The sequence below is a fragment of the Bombyx mori genome, chromosome 22, assembly GCF_030269925.1.
Source record: "Bombyx mori chromosome 22, ASM3026992v2".
NCBI lineage: Eukaryota > Metazoa > Arthropoda > Insecta > Lepidoptera > Bombycidae > Bombyx > Bombyx mori.
In genome coordinates this window covers 17,087,866-17,112,249 of record NC_085128.1, presented here as the reverse complement: position 1 = coordinate 17,112,249, position 24,384 = coordinate 17,087,866, and the positions used below count along the sequence as shown (strand labels likewise).

At 40.4% G+C, this 24,384-nt stretch overlaps 1 protein-coding gene across 4 annotated transcripts in view; it reads left to right on the top strand.

The window, feature by feature from the left end:
* NGR-A26 (neuropeptide receptor A26) overlaps nucleotides 1–24,384 on the top strand; it is a 159,861-nt gene that overhangs the window by 29,972 nt on the left and 105,505 nt on the right. The window contains exon 1 of one of the 4 annotated variants that reach the window (XM_038018675.2): nucleotides 21,122–21,223. The gene's annotated coding sequence lies outside the window, so the exon portion shown is untranslated. 4 annotated transcript variants of the gene reach the window in all.

Sequence of the window (24,384 nt, the reverse complement as noted above, 5' to 3'; positions counted from 1 at the left end):
TGGAAAGATTAAAGCATGTCGTGTACTCATGAAGGCTTTTGCTTATCTAAAATAACATGGTTTAAGTACATAGTTTACGTTTTGGTAAAATAAACAAATATAAAGAGCTTTTATCTTTCATCACAACTTTCAAAAGTAAACTGTAAATTACTAAAATTTGATGAGATAATATTATTATTAATTTTCAAAATAAGCTCTCAAAACAATCTGAAAGTTTATTGATTTAATAAGTCAGTACTGAAATAAATACTATTCGTTTACAAATTACCATTGGACTAATGTTGTATAGATATTTTAGCTTGCAATGAAATAAAATAGGTTCATTTACGAGGTTCAGTATATTTTTATTTTAAGTAAATTTCTATTGTTTCAACAGATTATTATTTGTTTTGGTTCGATAAAGTTTTCCTCTCACAATAGACGACATTAAATCGAATTAGTTTAGTGATTAATGAAAACACTAATGAATATTTGAATGCAGATTGAAGTTTGAAGCAATCATAAAATCTTCAACTTTCTTGTTTGTCTTCAATTGTCATCGAATCAGTAATGGAATTGGACTTGAAAGACTTTTTTATAATATGGTAAATATTAAAGAAAGTCTTCAGTTATTGCCGTTTGTTCTATATTGGATTTGTACTTTGAGGCACGAAATCGAAGAATTAAGTCTGATATGAAGCGGCTGTCATATCCTTTAAAGCATGATTTAAGTCATGGTTGCTTCATGCGACAGACACTGGTAGGATAGTTGTACCTGATCAATTAGAGGCATATTGTTGATTGCCAACGGCGGTGCATCCTCATTCTAGTGTCAGCCGAGTGCAGACTGTCCAAGCGATTTGTGCTTGACGAGTACTAGGTGAATTGCCTCTGAAGACGTCTCCCCTTCTAGCTGGTGTGTGTGGTTACTGTGGAACACCTACATCGGATAGGGGTTAGGCCCACCTATAGAGCTACCATTGCGGATGGGACTATGACTTGGATTATTCTGCAATCACAACATCTTGCGAAATTTGTGGACTCGCGAGGAAGACTACTTCCTGACCTACGATACATTTACGTACCTTGATGTCCACGACGATCGAACTGATTGGGTGTAGATTATAGTGACGTCTAATAAAACATGCACGTATCACAATATGTTTTTTTTATTCCTTAGATGGGTGAACGATCTCACAGTCCACCTGGTGTTAAGTGGTAACTGGAGCCCATAGACATCTACAACGTAAATGCGCCACCCACCTAGAGTTATAAGTTCTAAGGTCTCAGTATAGTTACAACGGCTGCCCCACCCTTCAAACAAAAATGCATTCCTGCTTAACGACTTCTGGGTTGTGGTGCGGACTCACAAGAGGTCCTACCACCAATAATATTCCAGCTCATGAGCATTTTGATCTGGAATTTGAAAAACGATTCAGATGAGGGTAGACGTAAGTAAGTGAGTTCCAAGTGTGCGTCTATTATACAAAAGAGGAAAATATCATTCAAGAAAACATCTCACATGCGTGAACATCTCATGTGTTTGTGTTTGAATATGTCCTTTGAAAACATTGTTCGAGGGTGATAGATTGAAGGTGCGGGTTTTTTGTTTGTGAAGGAAATAAATTGGTTTCTAGTCGTTGCTGCGTGCGTAAAAATCTGTAGATTTAGGTCGGGGTTTTTTTTTTTTTTTTTTTATGATTGAAGGATTACTGGTAGCCCGGAGGCCTTTCCAGTTTCACCAGGACAGGTGGGCGAGCAAAGGCTCAGCCAGGAGGGGTGGGATTTGCTAACAGCTACCCGAGCGCCTCCGAAGGAGACCTAACAACTCAAGAGTAGCTGCATCGCGAATGAATCTACTACCGGATCGGAATCGCGACCCGCTGAGAAGATCCGGCGAGAAACTCAGCGAGCTGATTCATGGGTTAGGTTGCACGGCGAACTCTTTGTCGAGTTCGACGAGTACGGTTACCGAGGTCCCTAAGCCTGCTCCTAGAGCTGAAGGCGTCTAGTGCAAAGGTTATTGGATCTGATGGATCCGTAAGGACGTGTCTAGGGCGTCGACGGTGACTGGCTCCTGCATGATCAGGATTCGGGGAGTAGTCAGCGGCGGCTACGATAAGGCGATTATCATGACGCATAGCCTTATCGAAGTACCGTTCCGACGCTGACTTCATGTATTTCTGTATAGATTCGAGGCCCAGGTCGTCGTGTAGGTCAACGTTCCTCACGAACCACGGAGCTCCGACGGCTAACCTGCAAAAGCGGGATTGTAGAGATTGAAGGGTGTCTATGTGTGTACGGGCCGCGTGAGCGAACACCACACTCGCGTAAGTCATGACGGGCCTTATGCAAGTTTTGTAAAGTGTCACCTTGTTCCGAAGGGACATTTTACTCCGCTTACAGATCATGGGGTAGAGTCTACCGAGAATAAACGCGGCGCGGTCACGGACTGATTTTATATGCGGGCGGAATGTCATCGATGCATCCAGGGTAACGCCCAGGTACTTGACCTTCCTGGCCCAGGGTATGGATTGACTAAAGAGAGTAATCGGGGGTGTGAGATTCCTCCTCCTAATACGGGAGGAAATCCGTGTGGAGCTTCCCCTCTGAAATAGCACCGCAGTACTTTTCGCTGGGTTGATGTCTATGCGCCATTTTCGGAACCACTGTCCTAGAGCTAGGGCTGCGCTCTGAAGCTTCTTCGCGATTAGGGACTTGTTTCTACTGGAATAGTAAACAGTCGTGTCGTCGGCGAATAAAGCTAAATGGGTCGGCGGCGACCGGGGAATATCGTTAACGAATAAGCTAAATAGGAGGGGTGAGAGGACAGAGCCTTGCGGGACTCCAGCTGTGAGAGGTCGTGGGGAGGAGCGGGTTCCCTCGACTCGATATCGAAAAGAGCGGTTCGACAAGAAGTCCCGTATGATGAGCACGAGACTATCCGGCACACCCATGTTGAATAGTTTGAAAATCAAACCGTTGTGCCAGACTTTGTCGAACGCTTTTGCGACGTCGAAGAAGAGAGCTCCCGTGTATAACGGTTTTGGTCGATTAAGCCCCACAAGAATGTGCTCCGTGAGGCGGTGCACCTGTTGAACGCATGAGTGATTTGTACGGAATCCGAATTGTTCATCGATGAGAATGCCCTTGGATGAGACGAAGTCTCTGAGGCGTTTGTAGAGCAGACGCTCATACAGTTTGCCTAGAGACATGAGGAGGCTGATCGGGCGGTAGCTCGTCGGATGATTTTTTGGTTTACCAGGTTTATGTATGCCGATAACGTCCGCTTCTTTCCACACCGCGGGAAAGATACAGTTCGCCATAGCGGCATTGAAAATAGATGCCAACATCACGATGAGTTGGACGGGTAGAAGTTTAATAACGCGGTTGGATATACCGTCGGAACCGGGAGCCTTGCGAGGACGTAGGTCTTTGATCAAGTCTTTAACTTCCATCGGGGTGACGGGTGGTAACGCATCCGAGGGTGGCAAGGAGGCTCTGCGTTCTACCTCACTGTCTACTAATTCTACATGAACAGGGTCCACGGATTGAGTGCTGGGCGTACACTGGGTTTGCAATGTATCGGCCAGCAGCTCTGCTTTTTCGTCATCATCGAACGCCGCGAGTCGGCCTGAGGGGCCTACGAGGGGGGGCATAGTTACTACCGTATCCGATTTGAGAGTACGAGCTAAGCGGTAGTAAGACCTTTGGGAGGGCGCGAGTCCTTCTAAGAAATCAGACCATCTGGCATCTCGGACTTCGGCGATGCGAGACTTTACGTCGCGTTGTAGGGCACGCATTCGAATACGATTTTCCGCGGTAGGATACCTGTCGTAGGCGCGTATTGAGGCGTTCTTAGCTCTTAGGAGCTCCCTAATATCGTCGGACAATTTGAAGCGGTGAAGGAAGTCCTCCGCTACAACTTGTTTCGATGACCTATCTAATGTCGAGGTGATGTGTGACGTTAAGATGTCTATGGCTTCAGCGGTATTCTGAGGAGACGGGGTAGAGTCCAGGCTAAACGGGAGCGATGGTGGATCAGATTCAGCCAGGCTGACGCCCAGCGTGTGCCAATCCACCACAGTCCTCGTGACGGGAACGGAATCGGGAGCGCGACCGAGCTTCATAACGACGGGACGGTGGTCTGAATCTAACTCTGAAACTACTTCGATCGAGTGTAAGCGCAGAGTTACGTTTTTTAATAACGCTATGTCGAGTATATCCGGGCGATGCGCGATATTTAGCGGGTAGTGAGTCGGGGTTAGCGGAGCGACGATATCGAAGGCGAGATCATCAACTAACGCGTCAAGCCGCCTGCCATTCGGGGTTGTGGTGTGTGAGTTCCACCTGATGTGTTTACAATTTAGGTCGCCCGCCAGAATGACAGAGCTTCCCATGCCGAGCAGCGCCTCGATATCACTGCTTAGAACGATCTTATCCGGTGGAAGATAAACGGACGCGATAACGATCGGCGCGTGTCCCGTCAGTGAGATTCGGCACACCGATGCTTCGATATTAGCGAGCGCGGGAGGATCGAGCGGGACGCAATGCAGGGCTCTTCTATAGTAAATGACGGTGCCACCACCACGAGCAGAGAGCCTGTCGTTCCTGACCATGTTATAGTTCGCGATTTTAGGGTCACGGCGCGCGGGCTTAAGTAGGGTCTCCTGCACTAAAAATATATCAATTTGATGGTCACGCAAAAAGCTAGAAACCTGATCACGTTGATTTGCGAGACCGTAAGCGTTAAAAAATCCTATCGTTACGGATAGGGGCTTTATTCTACTTATATACGCCATTGATTACCGGCGGAGTGAGGGGAGGACGTACGTATTTAATGACGCGTATACGTCGGCGTATTCTTGCACAACGGCGATAAAGTGTTGTGCAGTGGAGGCAGCGCGAATGGCGTCGCCCAAAGCGTTAACGCGCTCAAAGTTGATCGACTGAAAGAAGTCGATCGCTAAAGCGAGATTGTCGGACGCGGTCGGAGGGCAAGTCGCGGGAGAGGGACGAGTCGCGGGGGCGGGACGAATCGCGGAGGAGGGAGTTGTAGCCGTGTTCGTGTACGGCAGCGGTTTCGCCCAGGCCGAGACACTGGGCACCGGCGCCGGAACGAACGCTGGCTTAGCCTGCGACACAGAGGGTGCCGAGGCTTTGATGTCTGGGCCGGAAGCTCGGAGGCGGTTTTGGCGGGCGACGCGGCGATTTATTTTAGGGGCTCGGGGGCATCCGCGGTAATTTGCGGGGTGACCCTGTGTTCGACACAGGACGCAGCTAGGCGGTTCCGTCGCGGTTTTTTGATCGCGAGTGCATAGGGCCGTGGCGTGATCGCCTAAACACTTGACGCATCGGGGGCGCGCGTGACAGTTACGGGAAGAATGCCCGTATAATTGGCAGTTATGGCACTGGCTAGGTGTGCCTTTCTTGTGTGGGGTTTCGACGGCGATTCCGGAAAGGCTACAGACCGTTCGGATGTTGAATATTTGCTTACCCTCGGGGGTAGGCTGGAGGGCGACGAGAACCATATTATATGGCTCCCTTCCGCGGCCTGTGTGCATGCGGTGTACGGAGTTAACCGGTAGGCCTTGTTCGAGAAGGTCGGCCTTGACGAGCTCGGCATCCAACTCTTTAGGGATGCCACGTATAACGGCACGGAGTTCGCGCTCCTCCTGGAGCGTATATGTGTGGAAACTTATACGCTCCTTACGGAGGTAAGAAGAGAGGGCCCTATGGTCGTCGGGTGTTCGAACCTTAATTTGAATGCCGTTCGCGAGGTTACGGGCATTCGTGAAATTGATATTTTTGGCCTTAAGGGCCAGGGAAACCCGTTCCCAAGCTGCCTTCTCTTGAAGGATTACCGGGGGAGGGGTCTGAGTTTTATTTTGTGCCACCGGACGCGGCGACGGAGTGGCACGGGCTGGAGGCGCAACGGGAGTCTGAGGGCGGGGGCGCGACGCGTTCGCGGCTTTGCTAATTTTAGCGGCCGCGGGAGCTCGAGACTCCGCGGCACGCTTCTTACCCTTTTGCACCAGGGTGAATCCATCCGTCGATGAGGCGGGGGCGAGGTCGACCTCCATCTCCGAGTCAGAGTCGGAGGACGAGGAGGCGGGCGCAGGTGACCTACGAGTAGGTGTTTTGGAGGGCGCGACGGAGGCCGCGGATGATCGCGCTGCTGGAACGGTGACCACGGCGGACGACGCAGCAGTTTTACTCGCCAGTATAGGCGACGCGGGAACGGCAGGCACGACGGAGGTTGCGGTGCTCGATGCAGAAGCTTTGCACGAAGGTACAGGCGACGCAGGAGCAGCGAGCTCGGCGGAGTCCACGAGAGGGCTCGCTGTGTGATCGGCCTTGAAGGCCTGAAACTCGGAAGTGAGCTTTGGGTAGCGAAGCCGGAGAAATTCCGCAAATACAGCGTCCATGATGTCTACGTGCCCAGGTGGGGCTACCCTGGGTCTTAGAAAACACTCGCCTTACGGCGAGGCCCCAACTTCTCGGACCTGAGCGGTTCTATTGAACACAGGTGGCGATGCGGCACGATTACTACAGGACAAAGAAAAAACACAACAAAACGGAATTAACAAAAAGAAACAAAACAATTAAACACTTCCAGGAAGACAGTTTGTCGGCAGATGTACCACGACACAGAAATAACAAAAGGAAACAAAACAAATAAAAACTTCCAGGAAAAACACTTGGTCGGCAGATGTACCACGAACACAGGCCGCGCGAACAATGGCCGGGCTAACAAAAGCCGGGCGAACAAAGGCCGGGCGATCGAGTGGTCGATGAGCACGTCCGCGCGTGACGGGTGCCTCTATCGGAATGTGAGGTCGGGGTACAGCAAGGACCAAAAAGAGTTCCGAGTTTTATTAGCGAGAACTCCAATGAATGAATGGTTAATGATTTATTTTATTTCAGACAACAACAAGTCCATATGTGTACATAGTATCCTTGAATCATACTTAAAATTAACAAAACCAATCAAATAAAAAAGATACATTTATTAAAAATAATTATCAGTTGAATACATTTCAAATATTCCATTCAACTGATACTTACTTCGAACCAACCATTATTATTATTATTATTATTTAGTCCGCAAGTGAACCATGGTACAATAGTTCAATGTGGAAATCAAATTAAAAGTGTCGAATAGATTCCAGAAGCCAAATATAGCAACTACATCAATAAATCTTTACAGTTTTCTTTTTCTCGGAATCGCAGTATGAATCACGCTGCTCAATTCTGACAAATTTTTTTAGGCTACTAGTGAATAGATTGGGAAAAAAAAACACTCTTTCCACCGGTAAACTTGCTCATGAGAATGATTACAGTATAAAATGAATTAAAAAAACAGCAATATGAAGATCATAAGTCAAAATTACAATGAAAAACGACAAGGTCAGTGGAAAATTCAGAATTGCCACCGTAAATCATGCAAATCGTGGTCGGGTTAGGAGAATATTTATGTGGATAACGTAATATAAGTTATGGTGTTCGGGTCCTTGCGATAAAATTTATGGGGAATCCAAGGTATCAGGATAAAAATTAAATCGTTGAAATTTTACGGATTTTTCCCCGCAATGTCCTCGTAAGTTTAAAGTAAAAAATCTGATGCTCGTGCTATGATTTTCCATTGTATGTCGTATCACTCCTATCAGAGCGGTCGTGGTCGTCATCCAGCTTCATCGCTGTGGGCAGATGTTATGCGCCTCACAGGCAATCGCCACTCATCCCGGTTGTGGTGAGCCTGGTAAACTCATGCAAACAGCCGCCAACTGCCGACTTCATCTGGTCAGTCCATGGAAGGTTGCCCATGCGATGATTTTTCATACTGTGCCGCAATATTATAAGTTTCGTCTTTACTCAAAGTCCTATTTTCGCCGCCAAACTTGCCGGTTGTAAATGGCGCAGTGGTCTCAGCGCTGATAAATTCGTATAAACTAAAGGAGACCCATTTATGGGCTCAACTATTGTCGTAGTCTAAATTGTGCCCGAAATAAAAACAGGAACTATGCGGATTAATTTACAGAACTTCAATTTGAGCAGCCGCGGATATTTAAGTTATTGGTTTGAGATTGTAAAGGATACCCCATTGTGGTACTCATTAATGCACTTACCGGAGTAACACTAGCAGATAAGATGGAGCGTGCAGACGGAACATTCGGAGATCATTTACCTACCCTATTTTCGTGTGGCATGGCGTCAACGCAATAGTTTTGAAATTATGTTCAATTTGCCTGTACAAGCATACAAAATGAATACGGTCCTTATTATTATTGTTTAAGAGACTTTTAAATTTCATATTCTTAAAATAAATAAAAAATATTATACGAGTAAATGAAGTAAATTTTCAAAAATTAAATGTACAAAATCGTAGCGTGTTGAATGTCAAATTTAATCTGACCGCGGAGAAGTCACATTCATTAAGGCATTCGTTATATTCGGATTATGTGCTACCATGTCATTGTTCAACTTCTACGCCAGAAACGATATTTTTTTCTTAAATGTTTGGACGAGCTCCCTACCACCAAGTTTTAAATGGTCATTGGAGCCCATAGACATCTACAACGCAAATGTTAGCACCCACCTTACGACATGAAGTTAAGTTTTTATGAGGTCTCAGTTTTAAGAGTACAACGGCTGTCCCATCCTTCAAACCGAAACGCATTATTGCTACACGGCAGAAATATAAGTTCATATGTATTTCATTAGAAATAAATGGTACCTGTTTGCGGGATTCGAACTGTTGGCAAAAGTGTGTGTGCCATTTGAAGATAACGCAGCCATGCAATACCAAGTCTTAATGTGAGGGATAATAATCGACCAGTATTTCTATTGACTTCGGTAGCCGCTTAAAGCCGTGAGGTTGTGTTTCCATCTAAAAAGTCGTCGTGGCCTAAGCAATAAGACGACCGGTGCATTCATGTTGAGCGATGCACCGGTGTTCGAATCTCAGGTGGGTACCAATTTTTCTAATGAAATACGTACTCAACAAATGTTCACGATTGACTTCCATGATGAAGTCGTGTATTAAAAATCAAACCCGCAAAATTATAATTTGCGTAATTACTGGTGGTAGGAGCTCTTGTGAGTCTGCGCGGATAGGTACCACCACCCTGCCGTGAAGCAGTAATGCGTTTCGGTTTGAAGGGTGGGGCAGCCGTTGTAACTATACTGAGATCCTTATAATTTATATCTCAAGGTGGGTGGCGCATTTATGGTTGTAGATGTCTATGGGCTCCAGTAACCACTTAACACCAGGTGGGCTGTGAGCTCGTCCACTCATCTAAGCAATAAAAAAAACTAAACAATGATACGAACAAGATTTTTTGAGACGCAAGGTTAAAAAACATGTAACACTAACGCAGTGCTCATTTCATTGGTTCTTCCAAATCGCGCCTGTTCATTATCAAACGTAAAACAAACAAATGTAGTCCGAGTCGTAAATTTACTAAGACATTAACAAAAGTACGCATTCCATTTCAGCAAAACGATGATTCTGAAGTAGCATAGAGTATAATGTGCGTTCATTTTAAAACAGACGTAATGGTCGGTGGTGTAATTTGCACGGGTTGACATGAATTATACTTTCTTCGTCAGAGTAATGAGCCGAGAAGGGTAAAATGACTTTATTTTTTATTACTTTAATAATATATAGTTTTGATTGTGCCTTGTTTTGTTCACTTTTTAAGATATATAGGTATATATATTTATAATACCAAACGAATGCAGAATTCATTCATAGATGGCACGACATATTTTATTTTGTGTAAAAGAATCCAAACAATGGAGCGATGCAAAGCCGCTATGAGATCCTCCTGATCCACTCTCGGTGTTTTTAGGTACTCCAAGCACCAGAATTTCTTATGAAATCTTCTCAGAGTGTCGCGATTCCAATTTGGTGGTATATTCAGTGAAGCAGTGCTCTTGCTAGGGCTAGCAAGTCCTACCAGGTTGAGCTCCGTAAGATCACATACCGGTCCGCGCGTAGTTGGTATAGCCTCAATACCAACGGTTAGTAGAGCAAAAATAAACAAATATACATATACTTAAACAATACAGTTATCTTTTAATTTTGCAGTAAATCTAAACGTTAGATGTTATTCCAGACGCGAATACAATTTACGCATTAAAATTTATACAAACAATACTGCTAATACTCCTGTTTAATACACGGTAAGTCAATTGATTAATTCAAGTCTAGGAATCTATCCCGCACTGAATTTTCATCGTTATATCTATGAATGTAATAGTCAGAATCGGATGCAAGCTAAAATCCATACAATTCAACATTACATTTAGCCGATGCGTGTAAACTCATGACGTACTGCCTTGATTACGTTCCGATACATTTCTCATCCGTTCACGGTCAATGTTAAGGTTAGGTTGAGAGCACAAAGCACACAGCTGTGTGGCTACACCGCCCGCGCCCAAATTGACTTCGTCAAAGAAAATTCTAGATGAATGGGGACTATGCCTAAGCTCTTTTGTATTTTGTATGCTATGCTCTTTTGTATTTTTTGGATATTATTATTATATCTCACAGTTTTTTGGTGTGACCTTGTATCGTTATTTTTTTGATATAGTGGCTTTGACCTAACGAAAGTTATTACAGGGCTAAATCTACAATTTGAGGACAGGCGGGTTCGAAATTTTACTTTTCTGGTACTATGTCGGGTCGACACATCGATAGCAGGAATGTTCAACTGAGTCTAGTGTTAAAAGTATTAAATATTTTTAGTACCTTCTTTTTCTTGCCCTCTCAGGTAATAGAGAAAGTAGCTAATGAGTAACTCCTGGGATATCTCACTAGAAAACAATGCCTAGATATCCATTTTATTATTGTACTCTGAGTGCAGTGTGAAAGCAAGCCTGAAAGCACTAATTATACTTGAAACCAGTTTTCTTGCCTATTGTACCTTACGAGTACCCCTATTTATTAGCAATGACTCTCTTGTTTCTCCTTTATTAGCAATGAAAATGACAGTAGGATTGTTTGATATGATCACAAAAAATCAAAACCATTAGAATCCCTGAAAACTAAAAATTACCATAAGCCCGAAGACGAAAAGGGTTTACGATTTTGTTATATAACATCTTTTAATCAAGCAAAGCAGTTCTCTAGAAACTACTTCTTTTTTCAAAACTAATGTTGAGTCGACTTTTATTGATGTTCTGGTGGTAATAACCGTTGTAATATTTCATGTTACCAGAGATGTCTTTTACGAAAATTGTTTCTGAGAAACACTAGTTTGTTGACTATAAAATTCACTAATGTGGATCGGTCAACTTGGATTCAAATAGAACCAGGCCATTGCATTTAGACACTTACTGACTCGTAATAGAGCGTATTATGGCATGCACGGGTAAGTATTACCCACCATACTGCCTATTTCTAGCGTAAGGCAGGCATGGGTTCCAAATGGAATGGTTAAATTTCGGGCTACATAAAACTACACTAAGACTACAAGGCTATCCTAGATAAAATTAATCACTCACTATGGAGAACGAGTTTGATACCTAGTCGTGATAATAACTTTGGCCCAAGTATATATATTTTTATCTTATATGTGTAGTTCTGAAAAATTCTGGTGAAAAAAATTCTCGAACTAGAGAAAGTCCTAGTTTGGGGTTTTTCAGTTTAGAATTTAGCTGTATGTATAAACTGGGATGTAGACTTTATACCGGGCGGTCCGTGAGCTCATGAGTTAATTACAGCAGGTAAATGAAAAAAACTTTGAGGCTACGAAAATATTCCCGTAGATAAACAAATGTTGGTGATATGAATAGGAATGCTTGAGATTGTTATTTTAAATTAGGATTGTCAAAATATAACGTAAATAGAATTGTCAGTAGAACGTTGTCAGTAGTCAGTCAAAGTAAATAATAAAGCATCAAATATTTTGATCAAGACGCAAAAATAAAACAAAAAAATATAATCTGCTTCGAAATCATAATTCCATTTTCGATTCTCCTTGTAAATTACATAAAGCACTACCTATATATTCTGTAAGGAAATCATTGCAACAATATTGTAGTGTATGTGGTGGTAGGAACTTTTTTTTATTGCTTAGAAGGGTGGACGAGCTCACAGTCCACCCGGTGTTAAGTGGTTGCTGGAGCCCATAGACATCTACAACGTAAATGCGCCACCCACCTTGAGATATAAGTTCTAAGGTCTCAGTATAGTTAGAACGGCTGCCCCACCCTTCAAAGCGAAACGCATTACTGTTTCACGGCGATACGGAGTTTCACGGAGAAATAGGCGGGGCGGTGATACTTACCCGTGCAGACTCACAAGAGGTCTTACCACCAGTAATTACGCAAATTATAATTTTGCGGGTTTGATTTTTATAACACGATGTTATTCCTTCACCGTGGAAGTCAATCGTGAACATTTGTTGAGTACGTATTTCATTAGAGAAATTGGTTGGAAAATTGGAAAAGTTAAGTGCATAATTCTCCTACTTATCGACCGATTTTCTTTCGTTTGATGAGTTGTACTATTTTATAACACGTATTTTTTTGTCTTATCTTTACAAGAAATAAGTGAAAATGTGATCTTTAATAATCTTTTAAACATACATAATAATATGTTTATACATACAAAAAGAGAAAAAAGCTTCTGAGATTCAGAACCAAAATTCCCAATTTTTTCGGTTGAACAATTGATTTTAAACGAGAACCTTCCAAACCAGTTAACGCGAACCGTTTTAACATATACGAAGTCTCTTAAATCTCAGGTAAACGGTAAAAGCGATTTTATTACCTACGCACAGAGCTTAGATTTGATTGTATCCAAATTGTGAAGTAACGTTATTATTTTCCAATAATTTCTTTTTCCGTTTCCGCTTTAAACGAATCACATGGTGATTTGTTCGACTCGCGCGGCCCGTGTAATGTACGTATTAACCGTTCTCTTGTAAACAAATTCGTACAAAGTGAAGTTAAATGACATTTGTGACGATTAAGCCGAATTCAATTTAGTTTATTTTGTAATTGATTTTTATAATGTTTGTTGCCCGTGAAAACTGTTGCCACAAGAATGCTCAAAATCTTTACACGATGACTACCACGCATCAGTGCTTTCTGTGGCGCACTAAAGTAATTATGTCGTTTCTTGGATTTTCTTACTAAAGCGCCAGAATAAGGTGAATCATATATGACGTGAAAGTATATGAAGTCGAATTCGAAGTCGTCGTGGCCTAAGGGATAAGACGTCCGGTGCATTCGTAGCGATGCAACGGTGTTCGAATCCCGCAGGCGGGTACCAATTTTTCTAATGAAATACGTACTTCATAATTGTTCACGATTGACTTCCACGGTGAAGGAATAACATCGTGTAATAAAAATCAAACCCGCAAAATTATAATTTGCGTAATTACTGGTGGTAGGACCTCTTGTGAGTCCGCACGGGTAGGTACCACCGCCCCGCCTATTTCTGCCGTGAAGCAGTAATGCGTTTCGGTTTGAAGGATGGGGCAGCCGTTGTAACTATACTGAGACCTTAGAACTTCTATCTCAAGGTATGTGGCGCATTTACGTTGTAGATGTCTATGGGTTCCAGTAACCACTTAACACCAGGTGGGCTGTGAGCTCGTCCACCCATCTAAGCAATAAAAAAAAATAAAAAAAAATGTGAGTTTGAACCTTTTTAGTATGGTTTGGAGTCGCTCAACGATCCTTTGAGCACCGTAGACAGCTGTCATCCCTGAAGATACGGAAATCTAGGCAATAAAAAATAAAAAAAATGATCGTTTGATCAATGTATGTCTGTTCGTCTGAAATTCTGATGTTCAACTATTATTCGAGATCATCGAGATCGTAATGACAAGAAGATGAATGCCATCTTGAAACATAAAATTGATGCTTTAATAATAATTATGTTGATTTAAGGAATGTCGTCGGAAATTTTGAATTGCATTTCGAATGTATTGATGGTTCGGACTCATAATACATCATACGAAATCTACCTTTAATAAGTCGCTGAAATTTTCAACCAGCTTCAATTAGTTTTCTTTTGATTTGACAAAGTGAGACTTTTATGCTCACGGCACCTGGTGTTAGGTAACCAGAACCCATGGACATAAACAACGAAAATGCCGCCACCACCTTGGAAACCTACGCGTAAGTCTCAGTTCTGTTGTATAACGGCTGCCGCGCTTACGCTGGAGGGCATTACTCCTTCTCGGTAGAAATAGATAGGAAGGTGGCACCTACCCGAGCGGGCTCAGAAGACACTAGGCTTTTTTTTATTACTTAGATGGGTGGACGAGCTCACAGCCCACCTGGTGTTAAGTGGTTATCGGAACCCATAGACATCTACAACGTAAATGCGCCACCCACCTAGTTACAATGGCTGCCCCACCCTTCAAACCGAAACGTATTACTGCTTCGCGGCAGAAATAGGCAGGCTGGTGGTACCTACCCACGTAGACTCACAAGAGGTCCTACCACCAGTCTACCAGTAAGATCGTTAGTAAGTTCTTTAGCATACTCACCGAATGACATGCAAATTTAAACACAATCGTATACTTAGGTAATTTAAAACCACTGACAAAGATTCTCTAAAAAGTTAATAAAACAGCCGTATCAACAAAATGCTCTGTGGGCTGTATCCATATCGCGCGTAAAACACATTCATAAATCGTTTTTACGATGTAACCGACATGAGCCAAGAAAAATGCAACAAAACATATTAAAGTAAACTCAGCCACGGATACAAACAGTTTGTTAACATATTTTTCGGGTCGCTCGCAATCTTATTTCTAATCTGTAGATTTGTCAGGACTTTTTGTCAATTTCTTTGTTAATTTTTATGAGATAAGCCTCGTCAGAAAAGGATATTGATGTATGTTTGAAAATAAATTGTGTTTACATTAAAAAAACTTATATAATTAAATAGTGTTTTTGAAATTGTATGGTGAACTGGTTTGTCTGCTCTTTGTCTGGGTGCTTATTATAAGTAAATCCGAATCCGAATATCTATATATTCAAACGTATATACGTAAGTATGTTTGTCCGCTTCTAGTACTCATAGCACAGGGTGGCCTAAATTGGGGCTGAATGACCGTGGGTGAGTTGTTCTCAATTATTTATTATTTATTGGAACGAAGTTCCTTACGGCAGGCTTGGAGGGGATAGGGATTTTGCTGCGCGACCGAACTGAAAAAATTGTGATAGTAAAAACCGTAAGAAAAAGTCCGTGGAATAAGGCCTTGTTTTCCGCACAGCGATATTTCACCGCGCGATTTTTTTCTCGTAATTCTTTTTTTTTTTTTTATGTGGGACATAGTTCCTATCCGGTGTCCCACGACACCACACATCTTTTTCCTATTAAATACTATTAGCTTAACGTTCCTAATTATTCTATTTATTTTTTATAACATTCCCTTTAATTTATAAATTAATGTTATGAGTTGAGATGTATTAGTAACACAATACTGTTTGTTTCATTCAGTAATCACGCATTTCTGTTAGGAAAAAAAAAGTTTGGAGCTTTATTCAAATCGAAACTAATGAGCACAGGTAACCGATTCGCATTAGATTTTCGGTCGACTGCTCATTCGCAGTAATAGAAGCATGCATATAACCTATACTGGGTGTTAGAAGACCGCTTCCGAAAGCGGAGGCAGACGATTGTACTAATGACACCTTTGATGATGGGACGGAAAAAAATCGATCCGGATTTAAAAAAAAACATATTTTTAAAATGTTTTATTAGCATTATTTACGCTCCATCATGCAAGTACAGCTAAATAAAACGATAGTTTCATAAAAAATACATTAATTTACTAAAAAAAAACCAGCAATGAAAAATGTTTTCCGTCCCATCATCAAAGGTGTCATTAGTAACTATCGCCTGTCTTCGTTTTCGTAAGCGGCTTGCTAACGCCCAGTACATATCTTAGAATTATGCAAGCCGGCGCTAACGTCATCAGAAATTTCACACTATAAATAATACTATCATTAATACTAATACACTGATGTTATAAGCTGAAGATATACTACTGGCGCCTCCATCAAGTGCTTCAGCTTGCCAAAACCAATTTTTTTGGTCAGCTATAAATTATCGCGGCTGTGATAAAATGAAATGTTTTCTTTAAAATAATTCAAGTATTCAACGAGGAAACACAAGATCTTTTGATGTTGTGACGCAATCGTTATATTTTCATTCGGCTAAGATTCGCGATAGTAATGTGTGACGTCATCGGATTCGAAAGATAAACTCAATAGTGCTGTAATCGAAATTTAATACGTAATGTATTGCTATTTGCAAGCGATAATGTTGTATATTCGTATTGGCATAAGAAATATTTTTCCTTGTGTTATGTTCTTTGTTTTCCAAACTACCTGATTTTTACATAACTGATATTTAAAACAAAATATTTTCGATTCGATGTACAAAATATTTTCGGAGATACCCGCGATTAATGGAGTTTTTTTTTTTATTGCTTAGATGGGTGGATGAGCTCACAGCCCACCTGGTGTTAAGTGGTTACTGGAGCCCATAGACATCTACAAAGTAAATGCGCCACCCACCTTGAGATATAAGTTCTAAGGTCTCAGTATAGTTACAATAGTACATAGTGCGAAACATTTCGTAGATTCGATTCTATTGGGAGATTTTTTTATTGCTCAGGTGGGTGGACGAGCTCATGGCCCACCTGATGTTAAGTGGTCACCGGAGCACACAGACATCTACAAACGTAAATGCCGTCACCTACCTTGAGATAATAGTTCTAAGGTCTCAGTTTTACAGTACAGCTACCCCACACTCCAAACCAAAACGCATCAATGCTTCACGGCAGACATAGGCAGGGTGGTGGTAGGCAGCGGCTTGGCTCTGCCTCTGGTATTGCTGAAGTCCATGGGCGACGGTAACCACTCACCACCAGGTGGGCCGTATGATCGTCTGCCTGCACGGGCAAAAAAAAAACCTACCCGTGCGGACTCATAACACGTCAACAGTGGAAATATAGAAGACTAATCTACAACTAACCGCTACCATACGGTTCCAACTAGAAAGCAGGATTGCTTCGCCTCAGAATCGTCACAAAACATCTACTGCTGAATGGAATACGGATTCCTTATTCACTTTCTAAGGTTCATGGTTTTTTTTTTCTGTTCCTACGTGATAAAATGGTTAATATGTAAAATTATCCAGAATGTGTGTATTATGATAATTTAAAGTACCGTTAAATCCCTTACCAAGAAACATCATAGGCGAAAACAAACAAATTAGCATCGAAAGTTTATTATTATAAGCTTGGAAATTTTCAGTAAAAACAAACACCCGTCCGCCTTGCTCTGCACGAAATTTTATACAAAACAAAACCACATTGATTGTAATTTTTAATGGTTTTGAAAATCGAAAAAAAAAGGAGGAATACTAAAATTTGAAAAGACAAGCTCGCTGTGTTTTGTTTTGACGATTCTTGTAAGTTCTTCTTTTGACATTCAACTATCAGATATCTTCTACGAATAAATAATAAGTCTATTTATTCGTAAGATATCTTTCTTGATTTTTTATCTATATATATATAAAAATGAATTGCTGTTCGTTAGTCTCGCTAAAACTCGGGAACGGCTGGACCGATTTGGCTAATTTTGGTCTTGAATTATTTGCGAAAGTCCAGAGAAGATTTAAAAGGTAGATACATATCAAAATACTCGGAATTAAATAAAAATAACAATTTTGTTTTTCCTTTCATGTGTCCCCCGTCCCTCGGATTCCTTTTGTTGTTTTAAGTTTATTTTATACAAAAGTTTAGGTCCTTTATTTATCGATTAGGGGCACTACGAAGTCTGCTGGGTCAGCTAGTTTGAAATAAATTATTGTTATTACTATTATATTGTCCTTGTATGCAGAGGAGCATACAGCCCATTTGATGGTGAGTGGTTACCGTCGCCCATGGACATCAGCAAAGCTAGGGGCACAGCCAAGCCGCTGTCTACCATTGAGCCTCATTTGACAGAAATACATGTCACAGCGCTTCGGCAACACTGTAGAGGGGGTCCATTCCAAAATCGGACGGTACGGCACAGAAAAGATCTTTGAAACACACTGTAGATGAACGAGGTGATTTTAGGTAGTAAGGAAGTAGACATGAAATGATGGGATTAACTCAAACATTTCCTCAGAGTAGTCTCAATATTTCCCTCCCCCGATTACTTGAATTTGAATGAAAATTATGCCAAAATAGAAAAAAGAAAAATAAAGACGTAAGAAAAAACATTCCTTTCACTGAATTTTAATATACATAAGTATGTGACAAAACAATAAAGATACCTTTCAAAGTTTTCAATCGATAATATTCAAATAATTCATACTACATATTATATTGTGTGACTAAATAAAAAATAAAGGCCACAGATATGGTCAAATTACCCTGATACTTACAATTTGACTGTAAATGTCAAAACAGATGTCATTTATTTAACATTCGCCTAAAAGATAAATTTACCTAAACGTTGCCAGGCATCGTCGACACGAGATTAGTAGTAACGTGAAACGTAATTCGAGAGAAAACCCAAATGCCATTGCACATTCTGACCTTGACGTCCCACGTGCCTTCGGAGATTTATGGGAGGGATGCGTCCGTAATTCATTATCCTTGCGCCAATAAAAAAGGGCTCCCAGCTTAGCCTACTGTCGCACTCCTCCGTAAGATGAAATCGTGAAAATGCGGCCGCGGAATTACTGAGTCATGAAAACAAATCGGAATAAATATTTGTGTATGTTTTTTTATTTTTTGCGTATATGAATGGGCGAGCCTACAGCCTACTGTTAAGTGGTTACCGGAGCCCATAGACATCTACAACGTAAATGCCACCACTCACCTTGGCATATAATTTCTAAAGCATTGTTACAACGGCTGCCCCACCCTTCAAACCGAAACGCATTACTGCTTCACGGCAGAAATAGGCAGGGTGGTGGTGCCTACCCGTGCGACATCACAAGACGTCCTACCACAAGTAATTGTGCAAATTATAATTTTGCGGGTTTCATTTTGATTACACGATGCTATTCCTTCACGGTGGAAGTCAATCGTGAACATTTGTTAAGTGCGTATTTCATTAGAAAAATTGGTACCCGCCTGTGGGATTCGAACAGCAATGCATCGCTACATACGAATGCACCGGATGTCTTATCCTTTAGGCCACGACGACTTCAATGTATGTTTTTTTATTACAGTTGTTTATACTCTCCATAGGCCTGGTTAGTTGTACTGCACGAAAAAGAAAAAAGGTTTTTTTGTTAGGAATTCAGCCGTTGACACAATAATTTAGGTAACCAAGTTGGCATCTGCCCCAGAAACACAATTACAGCGGACGTCCTACCTAATATCATCCAGGAAACTAGAAACCTTTTTTGGTAATGTATCTACGACATTAACAGAAAAAAAAATACACATTAAAGACGCAGCGCACGTATTCTGTCAAGCCAAAAAGGGTCTTAATGCACTCAAGGAACTATTGCTGAAAAAGAAAGAGTCTATTATAATCCCGAGGAAAATCTCCGTGGCCTTGGTCAATAATTTTACGAGTGGCAACACAGTGTGCAATGTTTGGGGAACGTTTCCTTATTTTTCTCCACTTAACCGGCACACGCTTAATATTAATACAGAGGCCAAGGTTATTTACGCTCAAATAAAGCGAATCAATGGTTATGGACAAGTTCTACTGAATGTAAACAAAGGTTCGTGTTATTTTGAGTTTTGTTTGTTTTATCCATTTTTGATCAGACCTTTGATGATTATATGTTCACCCGTTTTAGTTATTAGCATACCCATCTGTAATGATCGGGTAGATGATCAACGATGGCCATGGTGTTAAACAGTATAAGAGCCAAAGAAATCACAACATGAATGATCGAGATTGAAGACTTAACTGCATTGGAATAAGTGTCATCCATTAAACAAGAATATTTGATCATTTTGGTGCAGAAGGCGACAGATCAGAAGTAAAAATATGTGTCACATAACACTTTTGGAGGTAGTGGTTATGCAGATAATGCTCGGAAACGTGATGACGTCGTATGAATAAATATATGAATAAATATAAACTGCTAGTGTTTTTTTGCTAATTGTTATTGTACCCTTTTAAAAAAATTATATAGATAAATAAATATAACTTGAAAAGCCATAGCCATTTTGATTAATATACGAATGAACTCTGATCAGGCAATTTTATAATCTGAAAAGATAATGGAACATTCAAGTAAAATGTGCAAAAGATATCCACTTTATAGAAAAACTTATCATCAAACTCAAAATCATTTTGGATTAACCAGAGGAATATCGAATCCAAATAAAGACGAAAAAAGAATCAAAGTAATAAGGTAAAGTAACTTCGTGGGCGATAAAATGTGTAATTCAGTTGGCAACAGCAGCGTAGCCAAGCCTAGAGGGAAATCATGAATTAAAACCAAATTTATGAATGGCGACATTCAAATTGTGACCAGATTAACAACCGCCATTTCTCCTTTGATTAACTTTTTCGGGAACTTCTTCGACGTGGTTATTATACAAAACTGTTCTGTGGACTTTAAGCTTCAGTTACGCTTAATGAATATTTAAAATATTTTTTAAGAATTATAATAGATGACTTCTTATTAAATTTCAAAATGTATCTGAATCTGTCCTCAAAACGACAATCTTCTATTTTAATGAAAAATTAAATAGGTATTAAAAAAAAAAAAAAAAGCGTAGACTTTTAGACAAGACTTTTTCCCACAATAGGGTTAGCTTTAGCTATTTATTTTATTTTAAATTTAGGTTATTCGTGGCTGTTGGATTTCTCATAAGTAAATAAAAAGTATGCGTAGGTATCAAAATATTTTTTGCTTGGGCTTAGAGTATAATTTTTGATATCAGGTGGTTTTCATTTTTATAAAATATATGTATTAAATTCATTGTTGTGCAAAAATAAATTTTAACTACTTTGCCCTGTGAAATTTCCTCGCATGTTCAAGTTTGAATACTTGATCCCAACACGATGCTAAATTGAACGCCTCTATACTATCATTGCACGATGTGATATGTGTGTACTAGTAAATACATCCCGCGGCGCCATCTGCGTTTTAGCAACCCGGGACACCAGTGCTACGAGGCCCCTACTGTGTTGTGCTGTGCGGATAGTGAGTGCCCAAAGCGTGCGTGTTGTTATCTAGCGGTGTTGTTTCGGCGCGGAGACGTTCCGAGCAACGTAACGCAGGACCCGGGAACAGGTGAGTTGTTCGACACTTTCTTTCCTAACATTGGTTAATTGCGGGTAGTTGTCGTTCAGCCTGGAAAAGCTGCGTACTCATTTTATTCTAAGAATAAAAACCGAGTTACGTTAGCGCCTTCGAGTCTGGCCATCTGTGTCCGTTCCCAGTCCTCCCCTACCCTTCGGGGTTAGGAGGGGCTGTTACTAAACCCGCGTAAGCCGATTTACGGTGGTGGACCTCGGCAACGTCGGGAACCCCGTATACAGTTTGTTTTTAGATATAGTAGTAGTTCATAGTAGTTTTCTTTATTCTTGCTTTATTGTCTTTAAATTGTTATTATTTCTATTACTAATTATTTAAACTAATTTTGAGATATTAATTATAATTCCTATTTTGTAATCACCCACTAGCGCCACTGTGGCAGATCTATTTACTATAATTAAGTTTTTTCAAATATACCCTCCATAGTTTTAATATTTTAAATTCATGTAAATATAAATTTAATTTTTACGTTCCAATATTGGCGAACCGACCGACCCTTGTAAGTGGTCATTTCAATTTTTCTTTTAGTAATTAGTACGAAACACGCTGTAGGTTTCCCCGTCGTTGCCGACTTACAGTAGTTTGTTTTCTTTGTAGATTGTAGATTAAATTTATGTGTCTGTTGGAATTCTATCCCCACCTTACTACAAGCTGGGGTGGAATCCTGCAGGTCCATCGGTATCGTGTCGGGGCGATTGAACGCTCGACGCATACATATACATAATTGTTAATAGTCTCCTTATTTCTTTATTTTACACCAAATTATTATAGTTTATTATTTACTAGGTTGAATATTTTACAACATTTAGATGCATAAGGTAAAAGCACCTATTACGGAGGTATTTCGCAAAATTTGAAAGTAAGAAAGAAAAATAAGCATTTGTAAGTATTTTTAAAGGTGGAAAAAATTTTCGTCGTCAAAAATGGAATTTAAATTTCGTATTACTGTTGAATTTATGTTTCTTTTCTAGAAATTACTTATTTTAAAAAATGTTTTAAATAGCCGGGTCGATTTTCCCTAATACGGAGGCACGGTTGAGCTCAGAGCCTATTACTGCGGTAGACGGTTCCTAAAACAGAGGGTCAGAAATTATATTTATTAAGTTCCGAACATATAATATTTATTAAGTAAATAATATAAATGTGAAGAACTTAAATTGTAAGTTTTGCATTAATTGACCACTTTTAATGAAATTTATAATACAAATGTAGTATAACCGTGCATTCACACAGGTTGGCTCGGAAAAGAGAGTACATTTTTACCGCGTTTAAAAGTGATTTGGATTGTATTTTAACATGAGAATTCTAGAGAATTTCGAATGTATTCACATAAATAAAATTGGAGTGTCTGTTTGTAATATTGAAATAACCGCTTTTTACCACATGCATATAAATATATATACGGTACATACACCAAAATAACATTTTTTACAATTTTTGTCTGTCTGTCTATTTGTTCCGGCTAATCTCTGGAAGACTGGACCGATTTTGACAAGACTTTCACCAATAGATAGCTGATGATATAAGGAGTAACTAAGGTTTTTTACTCTTAAACTTAATGGTAAACCTAAGGTAAGCGAAGTTTTCGGCTCAATTCAGACATCGGAGGCAACGGCCGGCAGCGATGCGAAGGCCTACCCGATCTTGTGGACCGAATGGTAAACAGTCGACGTCGCCCTAAGCACGTCATTACGGATCTTCCCGATCCATTAACGGTGCTTTTAGGTACCTCAAGCACCGGTTACCGTCCTCGCCAAACCCGTCGCTTGCGATGAAGAACTCGAAGAAGAAATCAACCTATAGACGCAGCCCACTGAGTTTCTAACCGGATCTTCTCAGTTGGTCGCGTTTCCGATCCAGTGGTAGATTCTTCGAAGCACTGCTCTTCGTAGGGTCAGTGTTAGCAACACTCCCGGTTTGAGCCCCATGAGATCATCTACACGTCAAGGGGAAGTTGAAATAGCCTGTCAAGGCTACCAGCACTGGTAGGAGAAAAAAAAGGTGCGAAGAGCACTTTCAGCTTTGAAAGAATTTTAAACTTATCTACATTGTTTTATAGAGCAGTATCGCTTGAAAGGATAAAACTGTTCGGTGGCTGATGCGGCGGCCGCTGCCACTGCTGTCTGAATAGAGCTATACATATTTAAGATGAACAAAATAGAATTACTTAATGGTAAATTTATTGAGGACTCCTTAGGAACAAACAAATAAAGCATTTGCTTGACCATCTGTGAATGTAAACAAAATATAAGAAAGTTTAATAGTTTTATGAATGAGTCTTTGTGCCTTTGCCGACTCAATAGAAATATCCGTACGGGATTTCTGGGAATCTGTCATAAACGGTTCATAAAAACAAATCGCTATACCCAAAATTGACGCTATAGTATCCAAAATCGCTCTTACCGAATGAATTTCTTACGAAAGTATGCTTTAAATTCAAGGGACGTAAGTTTGACGTCGCTATAACCGAGGTCGTTATTAATGAAATCCACTGTATTTAATATATTTTAATAACCTTTCACTTGTACACTATTCCCCTCTTATACATCGTATTTCTCTCTGAAAAGGCTTTGCTGGAAGAAAACTCATGAAGAGTTAAGCTCGCCTTTGTACATAGTATTTAGACATTCTTTAAATCTGTTTTTATTGTATTATCTTTTTGTGAAAAATTAGTATAAATAAATAACCTTTCTATTATTTCTATATAGTCCTAAAACTTGTAATTTTATGTTCTATGAATATGACCGTAATAGAAGATCATAGAACCTAACACAGAGTTACCTGGAAATAACTACCACCGTAATAGGAAAACTACTCGTATTTTTTGAATCCTAATTCTGACCCATCAAAATTTCGATAAACAAAGAATGTAAATACTTAATCAAACGATAACAATTTTTTGGCCCAGATGTGTAAAACTCAAGTCAACAGTTATACAAAACAAATGATTTGTGATTAATTAAAATACACCTTCCTATTTTTACCCCTTCTAAGAAACCAACATTTTGCACTCGACAGTTTTCATATTTAACTAGATTTTTAATGAATAATACATACCGCAGAATATGGTTTCTAATTTACAAGATTAATAATTATTCCAACTAACCTTGGAACTAATTCAATAACTTAATAAATTG